Source organism: Diaphorina citri, unplaced genomic scaffold (assembly GCF_000475195.1).
Source record: "Diaphorina citri unplaced genomic scaffold, Diaci psyllid genome assembly version 1.1 scaffold673, whole genome shotgun sequence".
Lineage (NCBI taxonomy): Eukaryota > Metazoa > Arthropoda > Insecta > Hemiptera > Psyllidae > Diaphorina > Diaphorina citri.
The window spans coordinates 137,700-155,938 of record NW_007378106.1 but is presented as its reverse complement, the minus strand read 5'-3'; the positions used below and the strand labels follow the sequence as shown (position 1 = coordinate 155,938).

The 18,239-nt window shown below is 38.3% G+C and overlaps 3 long non-coding RNA genes across 3 annotated transcripts; 2 read left to right on the top strand and 1 right to left on the bottom strand.

Moving 5' to 3' along the window:
• Positions 1–826: 826 nt before the first annotated feature.
• Positions 827–1,271, top strand: LOC113468187. The gene is made up of 2 exons (XR_003392036.1): positions 827–1,021; positions 1,152–1,271. It is a non-coding gene; the product is annotated as an uncharacterized LOC113468187 (long non-coding RNA).
• Positions 1,272–1,932: 661 nt separating this feature from the next.
• Positions 1,933–3,679, bottom strand: LOC103511075. The gene is made up of 3 exons (XR_541451.2): positions 3,659–3,679; positions 3,138–3,286; positions 1,933–2,031 (listed from the first exon to the last, which is right to left on the bottom strand). It is a non-coding gene; the product is annotated as an uncharacterized LOC103511075 (long non-coding RNA).
• A 13,119-nt stretch (positions 3,680–16,798) lies between these two features.
• On the top strand, positions 16,799–17,449 carry LOC113468191. The gene is made up of 2 exons (XR_003392039.1): positions 16,799–16,930; positions 17,301–17,449. It is a non-coding gene; the product is annotated as an uncharacterized LOC113468191 (long non-coding RNA).
• The last annotated feature ends 790 nt before the right edge of the window (positions 17,450–18,239 follow it).

Genomic DNA, 18,239 nt, shown 5'->3' with positions numbered 1-18,239 from the left:
AACTCATTCAGTCAATAGTCTGATCCTAACTCCTTCACTGCGAGGTCTTCTGAAAAGAGTACATACCTAGTCCTTTTTCAGCAATAATATAGTCTATTTATTTATTTTTTAATCGTTGTTTCACCGCCGTTTTTATATCGTACCAATGAAACAACTGCCACATTAGACGCATGTAGTCTGTGTCATAGCATGCCCATCCCGTAGTGTGTCCCTCATTAGATGGGCGATAAGAGACACAATACTTCCCATTTAGGCGCTGGGTCAACACGAGAACACCAGAAAGTCTTCTTCTTGCTAGCCTTTTCCTATTTAAATGGGGTCGGCGTTCCTTGTCGATCTCTTCCAGAACATCAGAAATTAACCCTTTGAAATATTTACAATCGAAAAACGATTGCAAAATTTTTGTCGATGCGATGGTGGGATTTGAACCCGGGACCTTCTGCATGGCAAGCAAGCGCGTTACGCCCCTTTCTCCAGATAGGCGCTCTCATCAAAGTATCGCACGTCCACCTGAAATAGACACACAAAGAAGTGAGTACACTGAGGAAAAAAACAAGGTGTCGAAAGCCCAATCGATTGACTGAGTTCCAGAACTCTAATATATCAAGAAACTCGACACTTTAATATAGCATTCCAGCATCCTACCAATCGAGTGACTGAGTTCCAGAACTCTAATATATCAAGAAACTCGACACTTTAATATAGCATTCCAGCATCCTATATCAGGGGAAACAAGCCAGCAATAGAGTTCTTCGATCCTACTGCCAAACTTCTAGCACCCTATCGTTCCCCCTAAAAAGTTTTTACCTTGTTAAACCTACCAACAGCAAAATGAAGAGACATCACCCTGATGAGAAGAATGAAGATTATTATCTAACGATGAGAAAGCGGAATGCAAAACGAGATATCGAGTGTGGGAGTACAGGGAAAATAACCAATAGGGAAGTATGATGGAGTGTCTTCACGAAACTAATCGACCAAAAGGCAAGTCTAGCGTTGATGTCTTGAGAACCAAAGCTAGGTACGCGTAGCTCTGATGAGGCAGCAATGTAGGAGAAATCATCCATACTGATCACATCTATCACTGGACTTACCACGCGGGTAGGATCCTGGGGAACAGAGAGAAGTGAGTTATAAAGAAGAAAAGCTAGGTGCATATTGGCACACAGTATGCAGATGTGCTGGGCACTGTCCATAGTTTAGTATCAACCTGTAGTCAGTCAATATAATCACAAGGATTCTTCAGTTCATAATCCATATAAAAAAAGGGATTAATTTTATTAATTTTTAATCTTCCGAAGATTAACAACTTGAAGGGATCGGACCGCACCGTCTTCCATGTTCAAACTCCTTGTTGTATACCGACTTCCTCATAATCTAAGCAAAACTGCCCTTATTATGACAATTTCAATGTTTGTCATAATCCATCCCGACACTTGGCTCAGGCTTTTACTCCATTTTGAAGAAAGTGTTGAGGCTACTCTTCTCTTCTTAGACTTATTTATAGTTAGTAGACCTAATCTCTCCTGGGGCTCCCATCTCCCAATGAGTCTAGCATAATCCATTCCGACACTTGGCTCAGGCTTTTACTCCATTTTGAAGAAAGTAGTGTTGAGGCTACTCTTCTCTTCTTAGACTTATTTATAGTTAGTAGACCTAATCTCTCCTGGGGCTCCCATCTCCTGATGAGTCTAGGGCTAGATGATGATAAGTCTAATTAAAGCCATCCCGACACTTGGCTCAGGCTTTTACTCCATTTTGAAGAAAGTGTTGAGGCTACTCTTCTCTTCTTAGACTTATTTATAGTTAGTCTCTCCTGGGGCTCTCCTAATCTCTCCTGGAGCTCCCATCTCTCAATGAGTCTAGGGCTAGATGATGGTAAGTCTAATTAAAACTCAAAGTTGATTATTCCGTGGACAGTTGGAGTCTTACCTGACTACTGATCTCAACAGGGCAGACCTGGCTTCATTGTGGAAAGTTATGATCACGCTGGTTGCAGGTAAATCCCTGGGCAGTGCGTGACGCGTACATCTGCAAAACAAAATAGTAAGATAAGATTAAGATTTGATTTATCTGTAATAAATTCAATTTTTTACAAGAAGAAAACAAAATAATATTAAATAATAATAGTACTTTTGAGTGGAACGTAATAGGCGAGGTTAATACCGAAGGCTTTTTCTACCACCTGACCCTTACAGCTCCATTATTATGTGGTCAAATCATCAAATGAGGATAAAATTTCATGCCTCGGATAGGATTGAACCCAAGACCTCCTGTTTACCAGATGAGTTGACCACAACGTCTCCGAGACAAGGATTTTACTTCAAATCTCATCGACTATATTAATATTGTTTCAGCCTCAATAACTCAAATAAAATGCAAAATAATATGACTTCTATCTTTCAAGCTCCTGGGTAGCAAGTAAGTAAGGTGAAAACGACTACGTAGGTGCCCATGAAACATTGTAAGAATAGCTTCAAGCCTTCAAGCTACTGAACAGCAATCATAGATCATTGCAAGCTTACCCAAGATTACTCTTATACTTAGATATAAGTATGTGTACTAGCTATACTTTGATAAAAAATAGAATTATTGCAAGTTATTCCAAGTACACGAGAGAAGAAAGTAAAATTAATTCGACGTGCAATGCTCTCTGATCACCATGGAACTTGTGAAGGTTTCACTCAAGGATAACAAGAAAAATATTTGCAACTACATTAAGATTGGTACAAACCCAACGATTTGTCTACAAATTTATCCCACAACCTTGTCTTTCGACGGATCGAACGCACGGCAGGTCTATGCAGACTGCATGTCTGAAATTTGCGTACACAGGAAAGATCTGTGGAAAGACATGGTTGCGAGACCAAGTTGGAAGATAAGTTTGGAGACAAATCGTTGCGTGCGTGCTGAGTTTTAAACTCAATCATTTTGTAACATTTTCATTCAGTCTCCTTTTACCAAATGGTTCAAACCAGAAACATACTTGTAGGTAGTACAATAAGGCAGTTTGCACTTTCGCAATCATTCTGTAAGAGAAGAATTTTCTTTGTTACCATTATTTATACTTGGCGGGATAGCTTACACTTATTTACTCGTATACTTACGCGGGATGGCTTACACTTATTTATACTTACGCGGGATGCCTCGTGTCGGGTACGTCCCGGTTACTAGGCGTATTATCACTAGCAGCCTGGTTGTATTTGTTGCTCTCATACGGGTCTTGGCCCGGCCTTAGAGCCCCTTTCTCCAGATAGGCGCTCTCATCAAAGTATCGCACGTCCACCTGAAATAGACAAAGAAGTGAGTACACTGAGGAAAAAACCAAGGTGTCGAAAGCCCAATCGAGTGACTGAGTTCCAGAACTCTAATATATCAAGAAACTCGACACTTTAATATAGCATTCCAGCATCCTATATCAGGGGAAACAACCCAGCAATACAGTTCTTCGATCCTACTGCCAAACTTCTAGCACCCTATCGTTCCCCTAAAAAGTTTTTACCTTGTTAAACCTTATCAGGGGAAATAACCCAGCAATAGAGTTCTTCGATCCTACTGCCAAACTTCTAGCACCCTATCGTTCCCCCTAAAAAGTTTTTACCTTGTTAAACCTAAAAAGTTCTTACCTTGATACTATTGGTGGAATCATAGTTCTTACCTTGTTACTATTGGTGGCATTAGGTCTTACCTTGTTACTATTGGTGGAATCTAGTTTTTTGTCCATTAAATTTCGGCCCTTTCCCTGATCAAATTAAATTAATGTAATCTCATTTCTGTCCCATTAGTCCATTATACGCTATATGTAAGTATATTGGTTACCTATGTAGAAGGTCATACTTGACCGTCATTTCCCGGTGGCTCGGGCAATGTGTTTGCTAGAAACACAAGGAGGGCGGCCGAAGTTTGGATGGACAATTATAAACACTACTACTACGCTGAGGTGCCCCTGGCCAAGACTATACCCTTTGGAGAGTAAGTATCCGTAAAGATCAATAAGGGGCAACTCGATTTTTTAAATCACTTTTTGCCTATTTGTTCGTGCTGAAGCTTTTTTCTTTCTTTTTTTCGAACAAAAGACCAGAATATCTTCACAATATGGTTTTACAACTAGTGTTAACGTAAAAAGCTGGTGTGAACATTTGCTTTTCCTATTTTAAACCATTTTGTATATTTGTATTTCCATATATTTTGTTTATTTTTATCTTGACCTGTGTAAACAATAACCTATATTGATATACATTAAATAAATATTTGATTTGATTTGATTTGATAGTTATCTTTGATTTTTGTCTCAAACCCCTGTTTTATAAACCTCAGGAAAGGGAATTTTGAAGGTCTGATAGAACAGTTTTACCCTCCATTTGACGATAAGACACCTCACATTAACCTCACCTAGTCTGAGTGGGACTGGAAAAAGCCAACAGCACGCAATTGCCCAGATCGTGACCCATCGGGATACCAACCATTCTTCTTTTTTTTCGAACAAAAGACCAGAATATCTTCACAATATGGTTTTACAACTAGTGTTAACGTAAAAAGCTGGTGTGAACATTGGCTATTTCCTATTTTTAATTAGTTATCTTTGATTTTTGTCTCAAACCCCTGTTTTATAAGCCTCAGGAAAGGGAATTTTGAAGGTCTGATAGAACAGTTTTACCCTCCATTTGACGACAAGACACCTCACAATAACCTCACCCAGTCTGAGTGGGACTGGAAAAAGCCAACAGGACACAATTGCCCAGATCGTGACCCATCGGGATACCAACCATTCGCAACTTTGCTTAACTTAAGGTTTTATAAACCTCAGGAAAAGGAATTTTGAAGGTCTGATAGAACAGTGTTACCCTCCATTTGACGACAAGACACCTCACAATAACCTCATCCAGTTTGTGTGGGACTGGAAAAAGCCAACATCACGCAATTGCCCAGATCGTGACCCATCGGGATATCAACCATACGATTAACCTCACCTAGTCTGAGTGGGACTGGAAAAAGCCAACAGCACGCAATTGCCCAGATCGTGACCCATCGGGATACCAACCATTCTCAACTTTGCTTAACTTAAGTGATCCATTGGGCATTCTTCTTTTTTTCAGCATTTCAGACCGAGTGGCACTCCGGGAGAGACTTCAGTGTAAACCATTCAAGTGGTACCTTGAACATGTATACCCGGAATTACAAGTACCTTCATCTAGTCAGATTACTATCGGTATTATACACCAGGGCGCTTGGTGTCTCGATACATTAGGTAAGAGAAAAAAAAATCTATGGTACTAAGGAGTTAGTATCTCCTTCGAGAGACATTGAAAAGAATAGAGAGGAGGAAACGTTTCGTGAGAAAGTTTTAATATGGACTGAATTTTATTCGGGAAACGAAATCGAAATCTTCACAAAAATATGTGGCTGAAACTCTCGCCACAGTACTTATTGTGCCACGATAGACTATGGACAAGGGCAACGATAGACCATGGACCATTGACTCTGGTCTAGACCGTAGACCATCGACCCGCGCACCAGTGTGTCCACAACGGAGTCTTGAACCTCCTGTTTATTTAGATACGCTTGAAAATTTTGAAGTTAGAATGTTATGAGAAATGTATACAAAACCATCGCACCGCAGAAAAATCACTAGGCCCCAAAGAGGTTTGATAGAGGGAACCGTATCTTCTGAGGTCTTACCGTCCCGAAATTCGGGAGAAAAAGAACAGGCTAGGAGAAAGCTAGCCGTTCCGAGAAAGAAATTTATACTTTACGATTAAGTTCGCCCCGGGCGGGAATCAAACTTGCGACCTAGCACTTACAAGGCAGGCGCGTTACCCTCCTAGCTACATAACTAAGCTGGCGACTGCCACTTTAATAGATCCTTTATGCCTTCAGTTATTAGTTGTATTTTGCTTTCGAAAACGGGACTATTCCGATGGCTTGCCGTCTTGGATTTCCTATGGGACCTATGGTTTAGTACAGGCGCGAGGCGCTCTTATTCTTAGCCTTTTGTAGGGTCTGGTTGAGTACAGGCGTTATCACGCAAAAAGAGTTGAAAACAAGCTTCCGATAAGGGGGAAATTCTGGAAGGAAAATACCGACTATTTTCACATTAATTGCTCATATTAACCCTTTATGTCCGCGCAGGCAATGTGAACGACGGTGTGGTAGGCTTATACCCATGTCACCACACAGGCGGTAATCAGGCATGGTCACTTACCAAGGAAGGGTTCATCAAACACCACGACACCTGTCTGACCATTGTGAATGAGATGCCAGGCACGGGTACTCATGAGGAAGTGCGAGAACTCTTCAGACCAGGTGAGCTTCGAACCAGCCCTGACGATTATTATTATTTAAATACGCGTAGGATTTTAACGTCTCTGTATAACTGATAACTGCTAAGGCGTTTAGCTCTTTAATAAGGGGGATTTTAATTTTATATTGCGTTAAGCATCACGAATCATTCGAATGGTTGTCACAAATGTCGTTTTTATGAATTAACTTAAGACTAGAACCACCAACATCCAGATCCAAAGTCCGCTGTATTTACCACTAGACCAAGATTGCTGATTGTCCTATTACTAAGTCCAAATTACCATTTCCGAATTTCAATTCTATTACATTCCATTAAGGGAATTAGATGTGTAGATAGATCATGTTTGTTATATGACTTATGAGCTGATAGAGCACACACTTCAGAGCTAAATGAACTGACATTGAGTGCATAGTTCATAAGTGCACAAAAATTACCATTTCCGAATTTCAATTCTATTACATTCCATTAAGGGAATTAGATGTGTAGATAGATCATGTTTGTTATATGACTTATGATTATGAGCTGATAGAGCACACACTTCAGAGCTAAATGAACTGGCATTGAGTGCATAGTTCATAAGTGCACACTAGGGCAGTATACTCGTATGTCATCCTTCTATCAGAGGCGTCTTTTGGTCTATAGTTCTATACAGACATTGTATAAGCCCATTAGAATATTGAATGCAGGTCTAATCTACTTTCACTGTCTTTTGTATTAATCTGGTTGAGCTCTACTATATCATTGTGTGGTATAGCTATGTTGTCTAATGCTGTATACAGTATAGTTCCATGTACTTCTTTCACTATTGTATATTGTACTTTGTCCTTATACATCCTTCTATCAGAGGCGTCTTTTGGTCTATAGTTCTATACAGACATTGTATAAGCCCATTAGATTATTGAATGCAGGTTTTTTTTTCCTCCATCAACTCTCTCGTTGCATCTAGTACTTACTGGTTCAGTTTCACTTTCTTGTTAATCGATACTTGTTTCTACTCGGTATTAATTATTATTTTTTATCGACCGTAAACATAATAAAGACGTTAGTGCAAAGTTTGAGCTGATTAATTGATAGATCCAGACATCCAGTCTATAAATAGATGCAAGAAGATTATCTTTAGAAACTGGATACTTCTGAATACTGGAATCGTAATTTAGTCATCCTGCTGTCCAGCGATTACGAACCAAATTGTCTTCTTCCTGTATCTTGAAGATATGTTTTATGACATTTTCACTTCGAGAACATCGGACATCAGGTCTCAACAAAGTCAAATATCTACGTCGATTCTTTATTTTTCCACTCTTAAGTTTAGTCTTACCGATCCAGACATCCAGTCTATAAATAGATGCAAGAAGATTATCTTTAGAAACTGGATACTTCTGAATACTGGAATCGTAATTTAGTCATCAACTTTGTCGAAAGCTTGATATATGTGTGAAGAAAACTGACCGAGTCGAGTAGTATCTGTATGCTGTATGTCTTGTAATTTTATCTTTCCAGTCTGCTCATTCCATTCAAGAAGTATCTACCATTATTACCAAGTACTCAAGTAGGTATCCATGTAATCTCAGAACTCACTTATTAATAATAACTGACCGAGTCGAGTAGTATCTGTATGCTGTATGTCTTGTGTCTTGTCATTTTATCTTTCTAGTCTGCTCATTCCATTCAAGAAGTAGGTACCATTATTACCAAGTAGGTATCCATGTAATTTCAGAACTCACTTATTATTAATTTTGATTTCCTTCGTAAATTAAATTGATAATTTATTGCGTTAAGCATCACGAATCATTCGAATGGTTGTCACAAATGTTTTTATGAATTAACTAAGACTAGAACCACCAACATCCAGATCCAAAGTCCACCGTATTTACCACTAGACCACTAAGATTGCTGATTGTCCTATTACTAAGTCCAAATTACCGTTTCCGAATTTCAATTCTATTACATTCCATTAAAGGAATTAGATGTGTAGATAGATCATGTTTGTTATATGACTTATGAGCTGATAGAGCACACACTTCAGACCTAAATGAACTGACATTGAGTGCATCTGCATAGTTCATAAGTGCACACTAGGACAGTATATACTCGTATGCAGTTGTAATGCACTCAGCGTGGTTGTCATGGTAACGGAAAGTGAAATACAATACAACATGATTATCCTCATCCATCACATACAAACCCATTTGTTCGTTGTCTTATGTAAAAAAGAGAAATAAGTTATGATATATTTGGTTTTTAGTAAAATTGTCTTATAATCAATTCATTATTTTCATTTTTCAACATTTAAACAGCAAAGAAGTTTATCAATGTTACGCATGGTTAGTATCCGGATGGCGAACCATCTGGGCAGTCGCGTGCTGCTGGCTTTTCCCGGCTCCACTTCGGGCGAACCTTGTTAAACCTCCATAAATTAAGCACAGAACAAACCGATTTAATTGTTCTGAATCCACGATAGGGCAGTATACTCGTATGCAGTTGTAATGCACTCAGCGTGGTTGTCATGGTAACGGAAAGTGAAATACAATACAACATGGTTATCCTCATCCATCACATACAAACCCATTTGTTCGTTGTCTTATGTAAAAAAGAGAAATAAGTTATGATATATTTGGTTTTTGGTAAAATTGTCTTATAATCAATTCATTATTTTCATTTTTAAACATTTAAACAGCAAAGAAGTTTATCAATGTTACGCATGGTTAGTATCCGGATGGCGATTTGGCGAACCATCTGGGCATCAGTCGCGTGCTGCTGGCTTTTCCCGGCTCCACTCCGGGCGAACCTTGTTAAACCTCCATAAATTAAGCACAGAACAAACCGATTTAATTGTTCAGAATCCACGACAATGAAAAAGAAAGCTCTTTTTTGTGTTTAACCTAACCCTATAAAAACACTGGTCACTGCTCATTTGTGACAGCTCCTGTTTGTAGCAATTTTCCATTGACGCGACTTCTGAACAAGTACCTACCCAAACCAATGTTCAATTGTGTTTTATCCGACCCTGTTTGTGTCACACGACCAATCACTGCTAGGCCTGAACTAATTTCATTCATACTCCTAGCGCTAGCGTGACAATGAATCAGACATCATAACTATCATTAGACTAATCATAACAATCATAGTAATAGTAACTAGCTTACTAATGATTAGCATTAGCATATTATATCCACCTGTCATAAACATCATCATTACCGGTGATTAATGTGATTTCATAGTAATAGTAACTAGCTTACTAATGATTAGCATTAGCATATTATATCCACCTGTCATAAACATCATCATTACCGGTGATTAATGCGATAAGTGAAATGATATTCAAACTCCTATTTGTTATATTTAATTATTTATTATGCCTGGTACACAATACTCCTAGCGCTAGCGTGACAATGAATCAGACATCATAACTATCATTAGACTAATCATAACAATCATAGTAATAGTAACTAGCTTAGTAATGATTAGCATTAGCATATTATATCCACCTGTCATAAACATCATCATTACCGGTGATTAATGTGATAAGTGAAATGATATTCAAACTCCTATTTGTTATATTTAATTATTTATTATGCCTGGTACACACCAGCAATATTTTTATCCGGAACATTGTTTCTCAACAATCCAGAAAATGTTTTTGGAACAATCCAGCAACTTTTTTCCTCTCCGTATACTACAAACTGCCGTATACTACAAGTTGCAGTCTAGATGTGAAATCCACCTTAGTGTTGGTTCTTTATACTTTTTACTTTCCTTTTTGTTACCTTTCTAACATCTTCCTTTACTGCTGGGTTCTCACAACACCTCGTGGGCCCAGAACCTCCTGAAAAGCGTTGTTAGTTGAGCTTTCTTCGTCTATTCCTACCTGTCTTGAGTCAACTGTTACAATTAGTCTGATACCAGTGATACCGTATTATACCTTCTAATAGTTTCAACTTTAACTATAGTCTAATTCTAATCCTGATTGCCCAGTAAAGATTCAGAACATGTCAACCGGAATATTGAAGATTTCAGATTTATAAGATCACGATCACTGAGGTTTTGTCCTGTTGTAAAGTGACTCAGCACGTTATATTCGCCAATTATTCGTGTCTCATTGTTGGTTTTGTTTCGTGTTTGAATATTAAACAAATTAGGTAGGTACATAGGTATTCTTTAACCACGATCGAATAAAAAATTCCCGGAGGGACGGACCCAGCTTGTTATTACTATTGTAATAATAAAGGAAGGACGGACTAAAAATGAGAGATAAAGACTTTTATGAAGAAAAGGGAAACAAAAAAGGAGAGAGAGAGAGAGAGAGAGAGAGAGAGAGCGAGGGAGAGAAATGGTCTCTTTCTTTCTCTCCCTCCCTCTCCCTCTTTCAGGACATTAGCATTAGCATGGTCTGATTTCAAAAATTCCAATTCTTGGGGAGGGAGGGACGAAGGGGGGAAAGAGAAAGAAAGAGGGAGAGGGACAGAGAGAGAGAGAGAGAGAGAGGGAGACAGAGAGAGAAAGAGAGAGAGGGAGACAGAGAGAGAAAGAGAGAGAGGGAGACAGAGACAGAGAGGGAGAAGGAGACAGAGAGCGAGGGAGAGAAATGGTCTCTTTCTTTCTCTCTCTCCCTTTCTGTTCTAATCATCAGGACATTAGCATTAGCATGGTCTGATTTCAAAAATTCCAATTCTTGGGAACTTCAGACTCATCGTCCATCTTGTTTGAGACCGGACGGAAGTATAAGTGCATGTTTTGTTTTAATTTTAATCCGAAATATTCCGGTCTCAATGTTCTCATCATTAGGATATTGAGGGCATGGTTTAGGATCAGTCAGGGCCGTATTTCAAAAAATAACCATAGATAGGTACGTCATATAGCACGTTCAAAGTTTGACCCGTCAAAATTGAAACAAGCTGAACCTGGAGTCATAGAATTGGACGAGATAAACGAGAATAGGAGAATGTTCTAACAATATGGTTCTATTGTAAATACATAATACTTTCACTGGGTGGTTGTCATGGTAACGGAAAGTGAAATACAATACAACATGATTATCCTCATCCATCACATACAAACCCATTTGTTCGTTGTCTTATATAAAAAAGAGAAATAAGTTATGATATATTTGGTTTTTAGTAAAATTGTCTTATAATCAATTCATTATTTTCATTTTTAAACATTTAAACAGCAAAGAAGTTTATCAGTGTTACGCAAGTTTAGTATCCGGATGGCGGACCATCTGGGATCTATGGTTATTTTTTGAAATACGGCCCTGACTGATCCTAAACCATGCCCTCAATATCCTAATGATGAGAACATTGAGACCGGAATACTTCGGATTAAAATTAAAACAAAACATGCACTTATACTTCCGTCCGGTCTCAAACAAGATGGACGATGAGTACAAAGTTCCCAAGAATTGGAATTTTTGAAATCAGACCATGCTAATGTACTGAAAGAGGGAGAGGGAGGGAGAGAGGAAGAGACAATTTCTCTCTTTTCTCCCTTTCTCTCTCTCCTCTCTCTCTCTCCCTCCTTTCTACTTTCTTCTCTTCTCGTCGCTTCCCTCCTCTCTTTTCTCTTCCCCCTCTCCCATGTTTTATCTCTCTCTTCTATTCCATCTTTAGTCTCCTCCTATTTGTCTCTCTCCTCTTTCTCCTTTCCCTTTTCTGTATTCCCTCTTGACCTCTCAGTTTCTTTCTCTCTCTCTTCAAAGGCTCTATTAGTAGGTATACCTTTCCACCTTTAGTTTTTTGTTTTTTTTTAACCTAAATGCATAGCTTCCTTTGCATGAGTTAATCCATGTTGTGACCTATGTGGATGTTACCTATGTTGAAAATGTTGAAATAGAAGTTACCTGTTACCTATCTAGAAGTTATCTTTAAGTACCTACATACATGAGTTACCTAAGTAAAAGCTACGGATAAGTATATTGGTTACCTATCTAGAAGTTATCTTTAAGTACATACATGAGTTACCTAAGTAAAAGCTACCTATAAGTATATTGGTTACCTATGTAGAAGTTATCTTTAAGTACATACATGAGTTACCTAAGTAAAAGCTACCTATAAGTATATTGGTTACCTATGTAGAAGGTCATACTTGACCGCTGGTCTCGTTATGTTGATAGATCACGCAAAATATCTCACACCCATCATATTACGTGCGTCTCTCAAGCTTTAGCTAGTATGTAGCTAGATAGCTAGTAGCTACCGCATGCTTGATGAATAATGTGCCGGAGTCATATTTGTAGTCAGACTAATCATGCATCACCAACATACTTCATACCACAGCCCAAGATATCCGCGTTTAGGAAATAAGATAGCCTATCATCATCAGTTGCAAAGTTCGGATGAAGTCGTAAGATTCTAAAGCACCGAATCCAATTTGATCCGACCGAAAAGGGTAAGATGGTGTCTAGGAATCTATTTATGTGGGAAAGCTGTCAGGGGATCTCTTATTTTACGTCCCTCTCAGTTGTTAAGAGTCTCTTAAGAGAGATTAACAAATGAGAGACTCAAGGGACGTTGTTAAGAGTCTCCCTTAAGAGCCTCAGTTGTTAGGGAGGAGGGGAGAGAGAGAGAGAAAGAGAGAATTAAAGAATTTACAGGAAAGAAAGATTTTGAAATTTCCCAAGTTCTTTAGAATCTGTCACAGAAAGGTGTATGGGCGGTCCCTCTCACATTTGCTCTTAATTGCAGTCTGGCACGAAACACGGATAGTGGAATTAATAATTAATTAGACTGCACAGTCACAAACCCAGCACATTGAATCACAAAGTTCATATTCGATTCTAAAGAACATTAATGACGGATAAAGGGATATCTGAGAATCTTGAACTCGATTACCAGGTCCAAACATCGAGAATGAATACATCATGGATCTCAGGGAATCGTGAACACAAATCAAACTAGGAAGAGCAAGATTATTTGACAGATTAATTGCATATTTTATTCGGAATAATTGCATATTTCATTCGCGGTTGATCTGATCTTTGAAAGCATCTTGTGATTTCTCCCATGAGCAAAGGATTAGGTTTCAGGGGTTTCCTGATGCTCGTACCGATTGGCTTGATTTTGATGGATCCAGAGAAAATTTTCAAAGAAGCTGAACCTAGGGCAAGACATTTTTGATAAAAGTGGATCACTTTGAGTCCCAAATTTTCCATCTTCACCCCATATCTTGTGTGTATTGTTGTATTTCCTCTTTCATTGCTAGGTAAGTAATGGAGGGTAGATTCGTATAAGCTTAACCCAAATTTTAGGGCTGTTGTCTTCACCCCATATCTTGTGTGTATTGTTGTATTTCCTCTTTCATTGCTAGGTAAGTAATGGAGGGTAGATTCGTATAAGCTTAACCCGAATTTTAGGGCTGTTGCCCAGCTGCCCCTACACGTAACGTGATAGAAGTGTGTTTCTACCTTGAAGCCTCAGACTCCGTACACTATGTTGTGGCAATATCTATTAATAAGCAATGGAGGGTGGTACAATTGCACAGATACAGGATGCAACTTATTACTTTGTTTCAAGGTACATATGTCCTACATATTAGCATATTTATAGTTATTAGTACTATTGTTGGTGCTTATTGTTGTGTTAATATCATCTATTAGTTCTTTGTTGGTACTTAATGTTGTGTCAATACTATCTCGACACATGGCGTCAACAAGTCTGCCAAAAGAACCAGTGATTAGAGTTCCGAGACGGAGGACGCGGGTTCAATCCCACCCTAGGTATAGAACTTTATCCTCAACATTGTTTGCGAATTCGACCGCAATAAATGGTAGTAGCCTATTGCTGGAGTAAATGGACTCTTTAGTCTTACTTGAGCAGTAAAAAACCTCTTCTCATAGCGGCCTCCGGACTGAAAGGTAGGATCACAGGATAGAAAATCTGTTAATTTTCTCTTCCATACCATGTGATCGGTCTTCGTTAACATGATCATACACCTATGGTGTCAAATTTTTGTAGTTCTCGTACCATAGAAAATTGTCATAATTAATGTGATCATCGGTATATGTCGCTCTGCCATATCGTGTGATCCTACCTTTATGTACGTAGTAAATTTCAAACGACCCCACTATAGTAAGTCTGTCAGCATTAATACATATCCCTGTCCATCCCACCTTTTTTTTTATCCCTCATAGCTTCCAATTGTCATAATTAATGTGATCATCGGTATATGTCGCTCTGCCATATCGTGTGATCCTACCTTTATGTACGTAGTAAATTTCAAACGATCCCACTTGTACGTCTGTCAGCATTAATACATATCCCTGTCCATCCCACCTTTTTTTTTATCCCTCATAACTTCTAGCTCCCATTACGTCATATGAATTTATATATCCCTTACATTTCAAACTTTGACCTATATTTCATTATTTATCGAGTATCGACCGACCGTCTGAGACCATTTGACCCTCTTTACAAAGCGAAGGGTCTTGTTTCCATTCGATCTGTCATGACCATGACTCATGACTAGTCCTGGAATTAAGCGGTTTGGTCATTTGCCATAAAAAAATTGTGAGTTGTGAGTTTATAATTATTATCAAGAATATCAAGTTTATCTTCTGTAACAAAGTTGCAGGAACCAACCCTTATCTCGGCCGTAGAGTTTGGATTTTATCACTAAAATCAATCTGCTATCCAAATATGTACGTACATGTTCCCAAAAATACTCTGTCTCTATAACTCTGGCCAAGTGATTACAACCGAGTCAATCAAAATATGAGTACGTTATGATTATGGAAATGAGAATTGTGAGGATGTGTAGGTACGTAGTAGTTAGGTTAGAGTCTGAGCTGTCTGTCTATTTTTCCTTATACCGGTTTATTGTCTACGGTACTCTACAGTCTACACCTAGGTCCTAGACTGATGTAACAAGTATTGTCGTTCCAATATCCTAATGTTTGGGTGAAAACCTGAATATTTTGAAATACTCGTATGTAATATCATAATGTGTAAGTCTGTAAGTATAGGTAAATATTTATACTATGTAGTTTTTAAAGAATCATTCAAATCATGAATCATTCCGGGTGAAGCAGAGAACCTCTTCACAACTTTAGTATCACAGCTAGTAGCTACCGCATGCTTGATGAATAATGTGCCGGAGTCATATTTGTAGTCAGACTAATCATGCATCACCAACATACTTCATACAATCATACCACAGCCCAAGATATGTGTTATCCACGTTTAGAAAATAAGATAGCCTATCATCATCAGTTGCAAAGTTCGGATGAAGTCGTAAGATTCGTCAAATTCTAAAGCACCGAATCCAATTTGATCTGACCGAAAAGGGTAAGGTGGCGTCTAGGAATCTATTTATATGGGAGAGCTGTCAGGGGATCTCTTATTTTACATACCTTGAGTCTCAACTGAGGTCTCTTAACAACTGTGCCGGACTACAAATATGACTCAGTTGTTAAGAGAGACTCTTAACAACTGAGACTCTTAACACTTTAACTGCCGAGCCATTTCACCAATACCATAAGCCAGTGCCAACGGCGATTTTAACCATATACCATATGAAACTGCAGTGCCGAGAGAATCTAATCAGCTCTTGAAAAGAATTCTGCTGTTATAACATTAATAATCACACAAGAAATGTCAATGTGAACAAAAATGTTACACACGGCAGTTATTAAAGTGTTAACAACTGAGGTCTCTTAACAACATAGCTTTACGATCTAAATTAGTCGTCTATCTGAAATGTAAATAACTTCCTTTCATTGTCATTTACAGCAAATCATAACAACAAACTATTAATGTTATTTTATCAGCTTGCATTATTGTCATTATTATAATAATGACAATAATGCCACATTATTAGATGACTAATGTTACTTTATTAGCTCAATAATGCTAAGTGGAAACATAAATGTTATTTTATAATGCTGTGAAATTGTCTTCATAATTGGAGTGGTCAATTACTCTGAGGTCTCTTGGGAGTCTATAAGATAATGGGATAGTCTGGTTCTGGGTAGTCTTAAAGTCTTTATAGGATAATGGGATAATCCGGTCAAATCTCGATAATAGGGGCAAATTTTTACCTTCAGTTGAAAGCGGGGTTTACCAAATCTTGAGATAAATCTAGGATTGAGCTATACCTGTCTCGGTGATTGTAGTGGTCAAGACACTCGCCTGGTAAACAATATTGCCACAACATAGTGTGTGTATATCTGTGCAATTGTACCACCCTCCATTGCTTACTAATAGATATTGCCACAACATAGTGTGTGAATATCTGTGCAATAGTACCACCCTCCATTGCTTACTAATAGATATTGCCACAACATAGTGTGTGTATATCTGTGCAATTGTACCACCCTCCATTGCTTACTAATAGATATTGCCACAACATAGTGTGTGTATATCTGTGCAATTGTACCACCCTCCATTGCTTACTAATAGATATTGCCACAACATAGTGTGAGTATATCTTTTATCCTCAATATAATTTGATTTATTTTAATTTTGAATATATCAGATATCAATTATCTCCTTTCTGTTTTGTTCTCAGGTGGAGGAACACAGAGCACTAAGACTGAAAGACACACTAAGATCTTTACACAGTGACAATGAAGTGTTTATTAACTTTGCGTCCAGTGAGTTTAGCACGACTACCAATGCCACCAATAGTAACAAGGTAAGACCTAATGCCACCAATAGTAACAAGGTAAGAACTATGATTCCACCAATAGTATCAAGGTAAGAACCAATGCCACCAATAGTAACAAGGTAAGAACTATAATGCCACCAATAGTAACAAGGTAAGAACTTTTTAGGTTTAACAAGGTAAAAACTTTTTAGGGGGAACGATAGGGTGCTAGAAGTTTGGCAGTAGGATCGAAGAACTCTATTGCTGGGTTATTTCCCCTGATATAGGATGCTGGAATGCTATATTAAAGTGTCGAGTTTTTTGATATATTAGAGTTCTGGAACTCAGTCACTCGATTGGGCTTTCGACACCTTGGTTTTTTCCTCAGTGTACTCACTTCTTTGTGTGTCTATTTCAGGTGGACGTGCGATACTTTGATGAGAGCGCTTATCTGGAGAAAGGGGCTCTAAGGCCGGGCCAAGACCCGTATGAGAGTAACAAATACAACCAGGCTGCTAGTGATAATACGCCTAGTAACCGGGACGTACCCGACACGAGGCATCCCGCGTAAGTATAAATAAGTGTAAGCCATCCCGCCAAGTATAAATAATGGTAACAAAGAAAATTCTTCTCTAACAGAATGATTGCGAAAGTGCAAACTGCCTTATTGTACAAGAAGCACTACCTACAAGTATGTTTCTGGTTTGAACCATTTGGTAAAAGGAGACTGAATGAAAATGTTACAAAATGATTGAGTTTAAAGCCCAGCACACACGCAACGATTTTTCTCCAAACTTATCTTCCAACTTGGTCTCGCAACTATGTCTTTCCACAGATCTTTCCTGTGTACGCAAATTTCAGACATGCATTCTGCATAGACTTGCCGTGCGTTCGATCCGCCGAAAGACAAGGTTGTGAGATAAATTTGTAGACAAATCGTTGGTTTTGTACCAATCTTAATGTAGTTGCAAATATTTTTCTTGTTATCCTTGAGTGAAACCTTCACAAGTTCCATGGCGAGCAGAGAGCATTGCACGTCGGAATTAATTTTACTTTCTTCTCTCGTGTACTTGGAATAACTTGCAATAATTCTATTTTTATCAAAGTATAACTAGTATACATACTTATATCTAAGTATAAGAGTAATCTTAGGTAAGCTTGCAATGATCTATGATTGCTGTTCAGTAGCTTGAAGCTATTCCTACAATGTTTCATGGGCACCTACGTAGTCGTTTTCACCTTTTTTGCTACCCAGGAGCGAAGTCATATTAGTTTGCATTTTATTTGAGTTATTGAGGCTGAAACAATATTAATATAGTCGATGGGACATTTCGTTCGTTACTAATAAAAAAAAAAA